Source organism: Scyliorhinus torazame, chromosome 4 (assembly GCF_047496885.1).
Source record: "Scyliorhinus torazame isolate Kashiwa2021f chromosome 4, sScyTor2.1, whole genome shotgun sequence".
In the NCBI taxonomy this organism is placed as follows: Eukaryota; Metazoa; Chordata; class Chondrichthyes; order Carcharhiniformes; family Scyliorhinidae; genus Scyliorhinus; species Scyliorhinus torazame.
The window spans coordinates 248203803-248217485 of record NC_092710.1 but is presented as its reverse complement, the minus strand read 5'-3'; the positions used below and the strand labels follow the sequence as shown (position 1 = coordinate 248217485).

The following is a 13683-nucleotide window of genomic DNA, read 5'->3' as shown; positions in this document are numbered from 1 at the left end:
AAATGCAGTGCAACAGGTTACATTATTTAAATGTGTTTTATTTTACTAACTTTTGAGCCCTTGCCCAAACTATCTGTCCCCCGACTCTCGAAGCCCTAGAGTCCCCTCTACCTGTCTCACATTCCCCCACCTAACTTTTGAGTCATCCCTTCTCCCTATTTACATTTTGCTTGGAATTGGGGAGCAGCACAATAAATTACCCAGTTTGCAAATGCTCCTTGTCAGATTCACAAAACATTTCCACTGTTTTCTTAGGCAATGACATTTAGTTCCCAGCAGCATGCCTCCCACTTCTAGGTACAGTTCACGTTAGCATAAATTTACCATATGTGCTGACTTTAAAATTATTCAGTGTCATTTTCTCAAGCTGCAGTGAAGCCCATTAAAATGCACTGAAGCATAAACTGTGAGCACTGCTGTAAATGACAAACATTATATCTGACTAAGTGTGCAACCTAATTCATGGAACCATTTACACCAGGAGTTTTCAACCTAGGCTTTGCAGACACATTGGGGTCTGCGAGAAGATTTCAAGAAGTCCACCAATGTCATTATCAGCTGAGCAAGAATACATGTACAAAGAAGCTCCGTGGCCAGCTGGAACCCCTTTACCGCTGGGATATTCGCTTGTCCAGGAGTGCAACTTGTCTGGCTCATGGTCTCAGAATTGGGGGACAGGGTATGTATCCTGACTCCGTGGAGAAGGGAGAAGAGGACTTGGCAAAGAGAGGATGGGTGGGAGGTGGCCAGGTCCCATGAGAATAGCAATGGCAGGAGCATCAGTCTGGCCCATTGCTCTGTCCGACACAGTGGCGGGCTTCATTATTAAGAACGTGAGCTCCAGCAACATTCGGAGCAGATTTCCCTCACAATGAATGGAAGGTGGGCATCAAGAGCTGATAATGGCCAATACAGAACTCAAAAATGTAGACTGCGAAGGGGATTATAGTTACATCGGAATTCAGTTATGGATTAGTATATTAGTACATTCCTTTGAAATAAATGTGTGTTTTCTGCCTTGTGTGTACATGGTTCTCAGACCCTGGTCTCCAACAGTGCTGACAGGAAACAAGAAGCCCTGGAACGTGTGGGTAGAAAGTCAAGCGGAAATGAGGAGCCAGTCTGATAGCTGGTAATCTCAAATGAACAAGATGTTCAAGCCAGTGAAGAGGTTTTAGCACTGATTGATTGAATGAAACATTGGGCACGATCTACCGGCTGTGTTGCACCTGAAAGGTAGATCCCTCTTCTGGGATCTACTGGGTTCGCTAAGCTTCGCGAGATCTAACGCGATCTTGCGAGACATTGAGCTGAATCCCACCCATTGTGGGTGGGATCACTATCTGGAAAATCTGCATGTTAGAGTGAGACAGCTAGCACTCCCCTGGGATCTAACCCCCTCACCTCGGAGACCTCGGGCGAGTGCCGGTCAGTGATAGTCCCCACAAACGGGGAGCAGACAGAACAGCATTTGTGGAGGGATTGGAGGCCCCTGGGTGGGTGCCCTCTGGGCTGCCTGGCACTGCTAGTGCCACCTTGGCACTGCTAGCCTGGCACTGCTAATGTGCCCATGTGTGCACTGCCATCTAGCAGGGGCACTGGAAGGCTGGCAGTACCAAGGTACCAGGCTGCCATTTTTACCGCTACGGGGATCGAGCCCGGGGTGCCCTATGTGTGCAGAGGGGCCTGAGGACCCTCTTATCGGTGAGTTGGCTGAGGTCCCAGGTTCGATCCCAGCTCTTGGTCACTGTCCGTGTGGAGTATGCACATTCTCCCCGTGTCTGCGTGGGTTTCACCCCCACAACCCAAAAGATGCGCAAGTGAGGTGGATTGGCCACGCTAAATTGCCCCTTAATTGGAAAAAAGAATTTATGTTAAAAAAAAAATAGGTGAGTTGGGGTTTTGGGGGTCATGACGGTGGGGGTGGGGGTGGGGGGACCGCGGTGTTTCAGGGTGGTTGATGTCCTGATCTCTTCCTGCCCTGAGGAGTTCCGGTGAGTGGAGATCCACAGCGTCGGAAATGGGTCTAAGTGCGGCCTCGGCGAGCTGGTCCCCGATGAGGCCCCGATTTGAAACAGAGTCCCGATAGATAGTATGGTGTTTCTCGACGCTGCAAGTGCTGGGAAACACCCGGCTAAACACGCTCGTTATGGGACCCTGTTCCAATTTGATTAGATTGCACCCAAGTTGTCCATTGAACTCAATCAATGAGGAGAAGGAATGAGAGAAAGATAAAACCTCAAAAAAGAGCGTGAGAAGTGACATGAGTTAGCTGTTTACCCAGGCGACACATTATAAAATAATGTCAATAAACATTTCCGTCTTATTGTTGCATGAATGAAAATAGTCTTTTGGTCAAAAACCATTCGTAGAAACATACATAGAGAATAGAAGCAGGAGGAGGCCATTCGGCCCTTCGAGTCTGCTCCGTCATTCATTATAATCATGGCTGATCATCAAATTAAACACCCTGATCCCGCCTTCCCCCATATCCCTTGATCCCTTTAGTCTCAAGAGCTATATCTAATTCCTTCTTGAAATTACACCTCAACTAATTTTTGTGGCAGTGAATCCCACTGATTCACCACTCTCTGGGTGAAGCAATTTCTCCGCACCTCAGTCCTAAAATGTTTACCCCTTATCCTCAAACTATGACCCCTAGTTCTGGACTCTCCCACCATCAGGAACATTCTTTCTGAATCTACCCTGTCTAATCCTGTTACAATTTTATGTTTGCCTTCTTTACTGCCTGCTGTACCTGCGCATTTACTTTCAGCGACTGATGCACGAGGACGCCAAGCTCTCTCTGAGTTTCCACCTCTCTCAGTTTACACCCATTAACTAATCTGCCTTCCTATTTTTGCTACTGAAGCGGATAACCACATTTATCCATGTTATACTTCATCTGCCATGCATATGCCCATTCACTTAGGCTGTCCAAATCCCACTGAAGCATCTCTGCATCCTCCTCACAGCTCACCCTCCCACCCAATTTTTTATCATCTGCAAATTTGGAGATAATACAATTAGTTCCCTCATCCAAATCATTGATATGTAATGTGAACAGTTGGGGTTCTAGCACAGATCCCTGCGGTACCACACTAGTGACTGTCTGCCAATTGGAAAAAGGCCCATTTATTACAACTTTTTGCTTCCTGTTTACTAACCAGCTTTCTATCCATCTTAAGACACTACCCTCAATCCCATGCGCTCTAACTTCCTTATTCATACAATCAAAAATCTCTTATTCCTTTCCTTTTCCTCTGGAGCCCACCTGCTCCAAAACTTGTGTTCAAAAATAATTCTTGAATTCACTTCAGCACGGAACAGCCAAGCTGAGATCTCCTTGGTGGCGAGGGAGTAAGGGTAACAGACAGACCTCTCACAGAATAAATGCCAGCCAAATCTCTCCCGGACTGTGCTGATGCTACCGAACCAGCCGTGCCTCTCAAACTAAACCGTTCCCACTGTCTGTATGTGCAACCTTTTTAATAGTAATCTGCAATGTGAGACCATGTCGAAAGCCCTCTGAAAGACTAAATAAACCACATCGACTGGTTCTCCCTGGTCAACTCTACGAGTTACATCTTCAAAGAATTCTAGTAGATTTGCTAAGCATGATTTCCCTTTCGTAAATCCATGCTGACTTTGTCTGATTATACCACTGCTTTCTAAATGCTGTGCTATGAAATCCTTGATAATGGTCTCTAGCAACTTCCCTACTACCGACTTTAGGCTCACTGGTCTATAGTTCTCTGTTTTTCTCCACTTCCCTTTTTCAGTCGCGGGGTTATATTAGCTACCCTCCAATCTGTAGGATCCATTCCAGAGTCCAAATAACTTTGGAAAATGACCACCAATGGATCTACTACTTCTAGTGCCGCTTCCTTAAATACTCTGCAATTAAGATTATCTGGCCCTGGAGATTTGACTGCCTTTAATCCCATTAATTTTCCCAGAACCATTTCTTTACTAATACTAATTTCCTTCAGCTCCTCACTGAAACTTGTGTTTCTCAGAACGTCTGGTACATTAATCATGTCTTCCTTTCTGAAGACAGAAACAAAGTACAAATTTAGTTCCTCAGCTATTTCTTTGTTCCTGGTTATGAATACCCCTGTTTCTGACTGTAAGGGGCCTGGTCTCAGAATCAACTACCTCACTATCCACCTTAATAAAGAATTCTATCATATTATGGTCACTCGGAATCATAGAATTTACAATGCAGAAGGAGGCCATTCGGCCCATCGAGTCTGCACTGGCCCTTGGAAAGAGCAGCCAACCTAAGCCCACACCCCCACCCTATCCCTGTAACCCAGTAACCCCATCCAACCTTTTTGGACACTAAGGGGAATTTAGCATGGCCAATCCACCTAACCTGCACATCTTTGGACTGTGGGAGGAAACCGGTGCACCCAGAGGAAACCCACGCAGACACGGGGAGAATGTGCAAACTCCGCACAGACAGTGACCCAAACCGCGAATTGAACCTGGGATCCTGGAGCTGTGAGGCAATGGTGCTAACCACTGCGCTACCGTGCCCCCCCAAGGGTTCTCTCAGAATGAGATTGCCAACTAATCCTTCCTCATTACACAACACCCAGTCCAAGATGGTCTGTTCCCTTGTTGGTTCCTTAATAATAATAATCTTTATTGTCACAAGTAGGCTTACATTAATACTGCAATGAAGTTACTGTGAAAAGCCCCTAGTCGCCACATTCCGGCACCTGTTCGGGTACACAGAGGGAGAATTCAGAATGTCCAAATTATCTAACAGCACATCTTTCGGGACTTGTGGGAGGAAACCGGAGCAGCCGGAGGAAACCCACGCACACACGGGGAGAATGTTCAGACAGTGACCCAAGCCGGGAATCGAACCTGGGACCTTGGCGCTGTGAAGCAACAGTGCTAACCACTCTGCTACTGTGTTCCCTTTAGTCCATAAGTCTTTAACCTCCCTCCCCTGTCCACTCACTTCAGCAACAAGTGTGAGTAGCTCAAAGACGTCTTTGTCACTAAGATTGAGGCCATTCATTCACTGGTCTCTGCTATTTCTCTCCCTTGCCAAGTGAGGTGTAAAATGCATGCAGCAAAACCTGGCAGCATTCAGACAGACACTCTTGCCCTCTCTTACAGAAGCAGCAGTAGCTAACCATCAGCTAACTATCAGGCAATAGTTGTGCCTGCATGTCTTTACCCTTAGAGCGGTGCTCACCACCATTGAAGTGTCCATTTCTGAGGCCATGGTCAGTGGTGGAGCTGAAATCGCAGGACATTACATCACCCTCATAGCTAGTCACCTTCTCACATCCATGTACCCTGATCCCACAATCTCTTCTGATTTAAAAGCTTTCGATGGTGTAAGCATGATCTTCATGCTTTCCCTCCCTCAGCAAGCAACAATCATGTCCTTTCAGCCTTGTCTTTCAGCTACTGATAAACTGTAACCTGGCCAGTGTTGGAAGACCAAGAAGACAGATATGAAGAAGAAACACCTTCAGTTGACTTCACACTCGCAGCCACCAGCTGAGATACTGATGCCGCGTGCAGTGTAGAGGATAGCAAAGAGACATATGACACCGGGCACTGGTAACATCCAGCTAGGAGTAGCAGAGGTTTCATGTTGTCAGAGGATGTGGTCCCACACAAGGTCTGCTATAAAGGACTCAGATGAGCACATAGGTGGAGCTGCGGCCACAGCACTAGCACTCTGATGAAGTCTATGTCTATGTCCAGCAAGACCTGGTCACCGTTCAAGTTTGAGTTGATAAATGGAAAGTAATATTGTCACGAAACCCTAGCGAGTGTGTGGTCAATTCCAGCCCCACTTTAGCTGGAGTCACAACACAGGTGAAATAAGATTTTATTTAAAATGCACAAGATCCTTGGTTGAGCCCAATAACCTGCAGTCACTTTAACACAAGCAACATTTTATTATGTGCATTATTATAATTAGGTGGACAGAAAATGTAACTGACTACTACCCATTTCCCAACCTCACTACCTCCACTCTCTGCACACACACACAGACAAACAACACAGAGGGGACAGGGTGGTGGAAAGGGAAATAAATATGACTAAAATAAAAGGATAAAGATATTTGATGCACTGGAATGATTTCCAGTTTGTATCTTTCTGAAGTTCGCCTTTAGTTTTGATACTTCTTTCTTCTAGGCTTGAGCTTGAGATGCTTTTGTCTGGCAAGGTTGTCTAGTTTCTCTGCCGACTCAGCATCATTCCAAGTTCACAGCAAAGGATGTGCCAGGCACTCACAGCTTTCAGAACAATAAAGCAGTTCTTTCACTTCAGCAAGCAGGAGAGAGAAACCGTTCCTTTCACTTCCACTAAATGCTTCTACCCAGATCTCTCTCAAAGCATTCCGCAAGAACCAATCACTGACCATTGTCAGGCAGAACACTTACCGTGGCCAACCTGTCAGTTGCCAGCCAACCAATCGATCCGACTCCCTCAAAACCTGCTGGTTCCTAAGATCCACTCAGTGCTGAGGAGTCTGGCTAGAAACAAAACCTGGGAACACATTGTCCTGACAAGCAGGGATAAATAAATGGGAACAATGGAAATAAACAGGAAGGTCTCTGACAACATTCCACAAAACTGCCAGATAATGACCACCTCCAACAAGAAAGAACATATCAATCTCCTCTTGACATTCAAAGGCATTATCATTGTTAAATCCCCCACTATCGACACCCTGGATATTACCATTGACCAGAAACTGAACTGGACCTGCCATATAAATACTGTGGCTACAAGAACAGGTCAGATGCTGGGAATTTAGCAGTGAGTAATCACTTTCTGGTCACCATCCATAAGTCAGGGATGATCAATACTCTCCACTTGTTTGGATGTGTGTGGCTTCAACAACACTCATGAACTTTGATGCCTTCACAGCAAAGCAGCCCGCTTGATCAGCACCCCATCCACCACCTTAAGCATCCTTACTCTCATGATTTAGAGCTATATTGGCTTTCCTTCAATGTCAGTGGTTGGAAAAACTTGAAACTTCCTATCTAAAAGTACTGTGGGTAGATGGACTGGAGTGGTTCAGGAAAGCATCTCACTATCATCTTCCCAACGGCAATTAGGGACTTCAGTAAATGCTGGCCTTGCAGGGATGCCCACATCCCATAAACAACTAAAAATGGAGCACTAGGGCAACAAAGGTGCATGGAAATAAGAACTAAATGAATGTACAAGGGCGATGAGGTGACATTTGTATTTAAATTTATAAATTTAGCTTGGAATGTTTATTTTTTGTTGGTTTTTAACTTCTATATTGTTACCAATTGGATGCAGTGATGATCAGTAACAAGAACAAATTGTGGGACTGTTGGTGAATGAGGATTACGATTATATTCACTGGTCTTGTAATTGAATGACAACAGAAAGGGGCCTGTTGGTTGTCTCCTACTTTCCTCGTCTACTGCAGCTCCCCCTCCTACTTACTCCGTAGCAAGTCAGAACTAGCCTTCATGGTCTATGCCCTCATGGAGCGGCACGGTGGCATAGTGGTTAGCACTGCTGCCTCACAATTCCAGGGACCCGGGTTCAATTCCTGCCTTGGGTGACTGTGTGGAGTTTGCATGTTCTCTCCCTGTGTCTGTGTACGTATCCTTCGGGTGCTCCGGTTTCCTCCCACAGTCTAAAGATGTGTAGGTCAGGTATGTTGTGTTATGCTACTTCAGATAACACAGGCTGCTACTTGACGCAGTCTTAACTAAAGGATGCTCCAGACTCTGAAATGAGTTCAACGTGTTTATTGACCTATTAGCACAGTTGTCAAATGAGTTTGACTCTCTGCTAATCTAACTGTAGTAACTCAGTCTAACTGTAGCAGCTTGCTCTAAGCCACGTGCTGGGGTGTGAGGCTGCTGATCAACCCTGTCTAATTCTCTAGATGTCTGTCTGTGGAAAGAGGCAGGGTGTGAGTGCCTCATCCCTTTTATAGTGTTTTATGTCATGCCCCCTTGTGGTGATGCCACCTCTGAGTGTCCTGACTGCCCATTGGTTGTGTCCTATTCTGAGTGTTCACTGGTTGCATGTTTGCATATCATGACAAGGTGGATTGGCCATGATAAATTGCCCATTAGTGCCCAAAGGTTAGGTGGGGTTACTGGGTTATGGGGATAGGGTGGGGAGTGGGCCTGTGTGGGGTGCTATTTCGAAGGGTCAGTGCAGAATCGATAGGCCGAACGGCCTCCTTCTGCTCCTTAGGAATTCTAATACTCTATGATGACAAGATTGTGCAGTTTGCGACAGACCACCACAAATCTTGACACCTGATCTGTTGAATACTGCAGGTCTGCTCCAGAGCAGCAGAAACAGAATTTCAGCGCAATAGCTGTCTGCTGTAATATGGGAAAGCTGAGGTTGTCCACTTTGGCAGGAAGAATATAAAAATAGAATATTATTCAAATGGAGAGAGAATGTCACAGTACAGAGGGAACTGAGTCTCCTTGTACGAATTACAAAATATTAGCATGCAAGTAATTAGGAAGGTAAATGGAATGTTGGCCTTAATGGTCAGGAGGATGGATTATGAAAATAGGGAAGTCTTGGTGCAACCGTAAAGAGCATTGGGGAGACCACATCTAGAGTATTGTGTACAGTACTGGTCTCCTTACTTTCCTTGGAAGCAGTTCAGAGAAGGTCCACAGGACTGATACCTGGGATGAAGGGATTGTTTTAGGAGGAGGTCGAGCAGGTTGGGACTATACTCATTAGAGATGAAAAAAATGAGAAGCGACCTTGTTGAAACATATAAGAGTCCGCGAGGACTTGACAAGATAGGTGGTGAATGGACATTTCCTCTCGTGGGGGAATCTAGGTCTAGCTGCTCGCTGCTCTCTGGCAGGTACGTATTGTGCTCTCTTGGAATACAGAACCTGCATGAAGTCACCTCCCTTATTCAACAGTAGATGACCAACAGGGAGAAGTTGCAAATATCTCTAGCTGTAGTCTAGAAGGAGCCCCAAGTGTAAAGGCCAATCACCATAATCACCTTCACAGCCACTGATGATGTGGCCTTTGTCCTTCTCTGAGGTTGCAGTTATGGCTGCAGCAGGTGGAAAGTTTAAGTGAGCGTGTCCTTGGTGAAATTCTAGTATCTGACAAACAGCAGTAAAGTATTGTTTGCATAACCCTGCTTTAAGCACCTAGTGTGTTGTGCTACAGAACAATCCCACCCCCAAATATTCCTCGCTGATGTTCAGGTAGAGAAATCGCTCCCTGAACACCCTGGACGGATATGGCTTCCTGCTCAGAGCTCTCCCGCCTCTTACAGCAACTTGTCCCTTTTCCGTGTCACCTCTGCTTAGTTTCCTTTTCATCTTGTAGTCCAAGGGAAATACTATGTCCAGGAGAAAGTGGTATTGACAGAATCCCTGAAGTGAAGAGAACTTGTGCCGTACCACTTCTTGTAGAATTTAGCACCTTTACCCAATTCCAGGAATAATCAAATAAGATACAAATATACAACTGCAGCAACAACCAGTAGAAGTCAATCAGCAACTAGCCCAAATGTAATTGATGATCACTTTAGACCAGTGTTTTTCAAATTTATTTTCCCATGTCCCAACCGGCCGACCTAAGGGACCCATGCCGGCTGACCTTCGAGATACACACCACGTTCACTTACCTTTAATGCGAAAGGGGAGCCAGCTTGGTCCTCACAATCTCACTCCAATCAGATTCACAGGAGGAAAGGGCAATGCACATATCAGGTGCAGACTCCAGCCAGTTCCTTTGTGCCGTTTTCATCTTTGTGAGAACGTAAAATTCACCGTGAAAGGCAATAGCAACAAAGGGCGGGATTCTCCCGCAATAGGAGGGGCGGCCCGCACCGGCGCCAAGACGGCGTGAACCACTCCGACGTCGGGCCGCCTGGAAGTTGCAGAATCCTCCGCACTTCCGGGGGCTAGGTTGGCGCTGGAGGGGTTGGCGCCGCGGCAACCGGCACAGAAGGGCCTCCGCCACCCGGCGCGAGTTGGCGCATGCGCAGGACTGCCAGCATGTTCTGGCACATGCACAGAACCATTGGCATGTTTCCTGCGCATGCGCAGGGGGTTTCTTCTCTGCGTCGGCCATGGCGGAGCCTTACAGAGGCCGGCGCGGAGGGAAAGAGTGCCCCCATGGCACAGGCCCACCCGCAGATCGGTGGGCCCCAATCGCAGGCCAGGCCACCGTGGGGCCCACCCCTGGGGCCGGATCCCTCCCGCGCCCCCCCGTGGACCCAGCTAACCGCCCTCCAAACCAGGTCCTGCCGGAATGGACCATGTCCATTTCACGCCAGCGAGACTGGCCTGGAACGCGCGGCAGCTCACCCATCGGGGCCCGGAGAATTGCTGGGGGGGCCGCAGCCAACGGCCCCGACCGGCGCGGCACAATCCCCACCCCCGCCCGAAAACCGGCGCCGGAGAAATCGGCAGCCAGTGTCAGAGCGGCGGGGCGGGATTCACGCCACCCCCCGGCAATTCTCCAACCCAGCAGGGGGTCAGAGAATCCCGCCCAAAATGCTTGTTTTCCTGGTAGTGTTTTCCAGCGTAGTCTTTTCATTTGGACTCAGCTATAAGTTAGCAACTGACTCTGGGGTATCAACCTCAAAGGAATTTTTCAGCCACCACTTCTCTTTCAAAATCTGAAACTTCTCTCATTTGCTAGTATGTCCCTGCAGATAACGCACATGGTCTTTGTATCTTTCTTTGCATTGGTACAATTGACAAAACCATACCTCAAGAAATCATCTTTAAGTGAGCATTTCACACAACCCAAGTGGATTCCCGTGGGTAGGTCGGCCATGTAGCATGTGTGAGTCATTGCGTGGCATCCTAATCAGACTATTATGCCTGGACACTGTGCTTGAACACTGCAGGAGACAACACCACACATGCAGCAACCAACTTCCAAACACCCAGGTGACGGGACACTGCTCTGGGGACATGTCCACAGCCGGAGGGTGGGTGAGTGTCATGGGGAGTGGGTGATGCCTGGTGAGATGGGCCAAGGGTTTGGAGGTCAGCCTACATTGCTGAAGAAAGTGACAGAGGCATCATACTGGTTGGGCACTGGTTATTGTGTTTGGCAATTCCCCACACTCACAATGGTGCTGCCCCCATCCCTACCCCCAACTCCCTCACACCCTACCCATCCCCTCCACCCCCTCCTCCCCTCCCCCGGTGCCCTCAGTGATCCTTGATGTGTTTTGCCCTCCTAGCTCTACCAGGATGCACATCTGAGGTGGAGGTAGCCAGCTGCTATCCTGTGGCCTTCGATGCCCCTGGCCAGTGTCCCCTAGGGGCGCTGAGGCCGAAGGGCCCCGGCTCACTTATCGGCGGCACATGCACAGCCGTGATACTCTGTCCCGAGTGCTGGCTGCGAGACGCAGCCCCAACAGAGGGGTGGAACTTGTGGGAGCCTGTGGCCAGTATTGCCGCTCCATGAGATGGGTCCGGGTTGGCACTCAGTGCCCTCTCCACCTACTAGTGCCCATGGGGCCCTGGGGTTCACCTTGGGATGGAGGGGCAGCTGGTTCAAGCCCCGGCTGCCACTGCATCATCTGGCTCTGCCAGTCCTTGTGTCGACGTCTTCAGTGATGCACCTCAGTGACTGGGCCATGCTCTGCAGTGCATCGGCAATGCCCACCTGCGACTAGGACAAGTTCCGCAGTGCCTCGGCCATGCCCATCTGAGAGTGAGACATGTCCCGCAGAACCTCATCAAGGTCAGCCTGGTACTGGGTTACATCCCCAGTGAGGCAGACATTCTGTCGAGACCCTCAACTCTGGTCGTCATCAACTGCACGACGCCTAGGACACCTTCACTAATGGTGCCAACGTCGTGGACTAGGTTCTCCACTGCAGTTGCCAACCCAGCAGTGTTTGATTTGATTTATTGTCACATGTACCGAAGTACAGTGAAAAGTATTTTTCTGCGGCCGAGGAATGTTGGCCTCTGTTGGCCTGGGTGCCATGCATGGCTGGTCACATCTCCTGTGTCCGTACCATCTGAGACTCTTCCAAGCAGCTATGGACCTGCAGATCTCCCTCAGCTCCAGGCAACCCTGTTCCACAGGCTCAGCATCAGGCTGGGACCCAGCTGGGTCCTGGGATCAAGCAGTCCTCCGACTTCTGTATCGCCTGTGGGATTCTGCCTCCACCTGATGTACATCATCAACAGTGTGGTGCTCACCAGATTGTGCCCCAGAAGCCTGACCACTGACATTTCCCACCGAGGTGTGCGTATCTGTGCTGGTGGAGGGGGGGGGGGGGGGGGGGGGATGACAGCTGTGCCGCGACTATAACGGTGGCATCCTTGGAGCTCTCCTCCAGGTTGGTCTTCTGGGAGGCTGAAGAGGGCACCGCATGGGATGGGCCGGCGCCGTCAGCTGGACAACCTGGGCGGTAGAATGGACATGTGGTCAGTGGGAGGGATGGGACAGTCTAGGCTCACGTTTGACAGGTCCCCCGGGTGGAGCCCGGTTGTTCCTCACCTCTGGGGCGTCTGCCAGCCTCCACATTGGTGACCGCCCTGTCCTCAGCCACCCCAGTCACTTCCAGAGCACGCTCCTCGAAGGTGGTGAGGATTCTTATGTCCGGCACACCACCGTCAGTCTGGGCCCTCTCCTGATGGCTGTAGGAGAGCTCTTCCTGAGGAGACACAGAGACGGCATCATTAGCCACACACGTGGTTCACAGTTGGGGGGGGGGGGGGGGGGGTGTGAAGGAGGTGTTGGGGGAGTTAAAGGGGGAGGGATGGAGGAAGAGCTGGGGGGTTGAAGGGGGAGGGGGGTCAACATATAGACGCTCCTGTGGGGGTGGGGGTTCGTGGTGGGAGATGTCTTGGGTGGGGGAGGGCGGCTATGGTGTCTATTCACTCGTGCTGCCCGGTTTAGATCATTGACCTTCTTCCTACACTGGAGGCAAGTCCTCCTGGCCACCCTCCCGGTGCTAATAGCCAATGCTACCTCGTCCCAGGCAGCACTGGCTAACCCTCCGGGACCGTCGGGGGAAAGCCTCCACCACGTCTAGCAGCCTCCCCAGGTCAGCATCCCCGAATCTTGGGGCTGGTCTCCTGGGCGCATTGTTATGAGCTGGTTGGGGTTGGCTGAGGAAGTGCTGCTTAAGTGCTGCTCGAACTTGATAGCAGGGAGCTGGCGAGCGCGGTGCCGGCGAATAGGCTGGCGAGCCTTTCTTTGCGGTGAGAAGCCCGAGAGGCCTCATTAAGTGGACCAATTAATGTTGCCGGCCTCGCTGGGTCAAAAGTCGGGAAGCTCGTGGCAATTTCCGCTCGCTACAACACTTAGAAATCTTTCCAGAGAATCGTGCCCAATGTTGCAGGTTCAATTCCCACTACAGCTGATGTAGACTTGGCACCTGCCCCTGAGAGTGGAAGGGAAAAATAAACCACCCCTGACAACAATTGTCAAGAAAATAGCTCAGGATGAAGCATAAGCAGACACTGAGCCTTCAGGCAGAGCACACATGCCAGTTAATAAATGATACACAGTATTATTGGTGGCATCACATAATAAACTGAAAGGTGTGATTGACTAACTACAGCTGACCTGTAGACAGGACTGACTGGGATAGAATTGCGTTTGATCAAGAGTAAGGTTTTGTTGTTGTTACACTAATGATGGTAAAGACGTTGGTGCTGGTAAATATGA

General features: G+C 49.2%; 1 protein-coding gene across 1 annotated transcript in view; it reads left to right on the top strand.

Annotated features, from left to right (window-relative positions):
• Nucleotides 1–13683, top strand: part of faxcb (failed axon connections homolog, metaxin like GST domain containing b) — a 180368-nt gene that overhangs the window by 50799 nt on the left and 115886 nt on the right. The window lies entirely within an intron of this gene.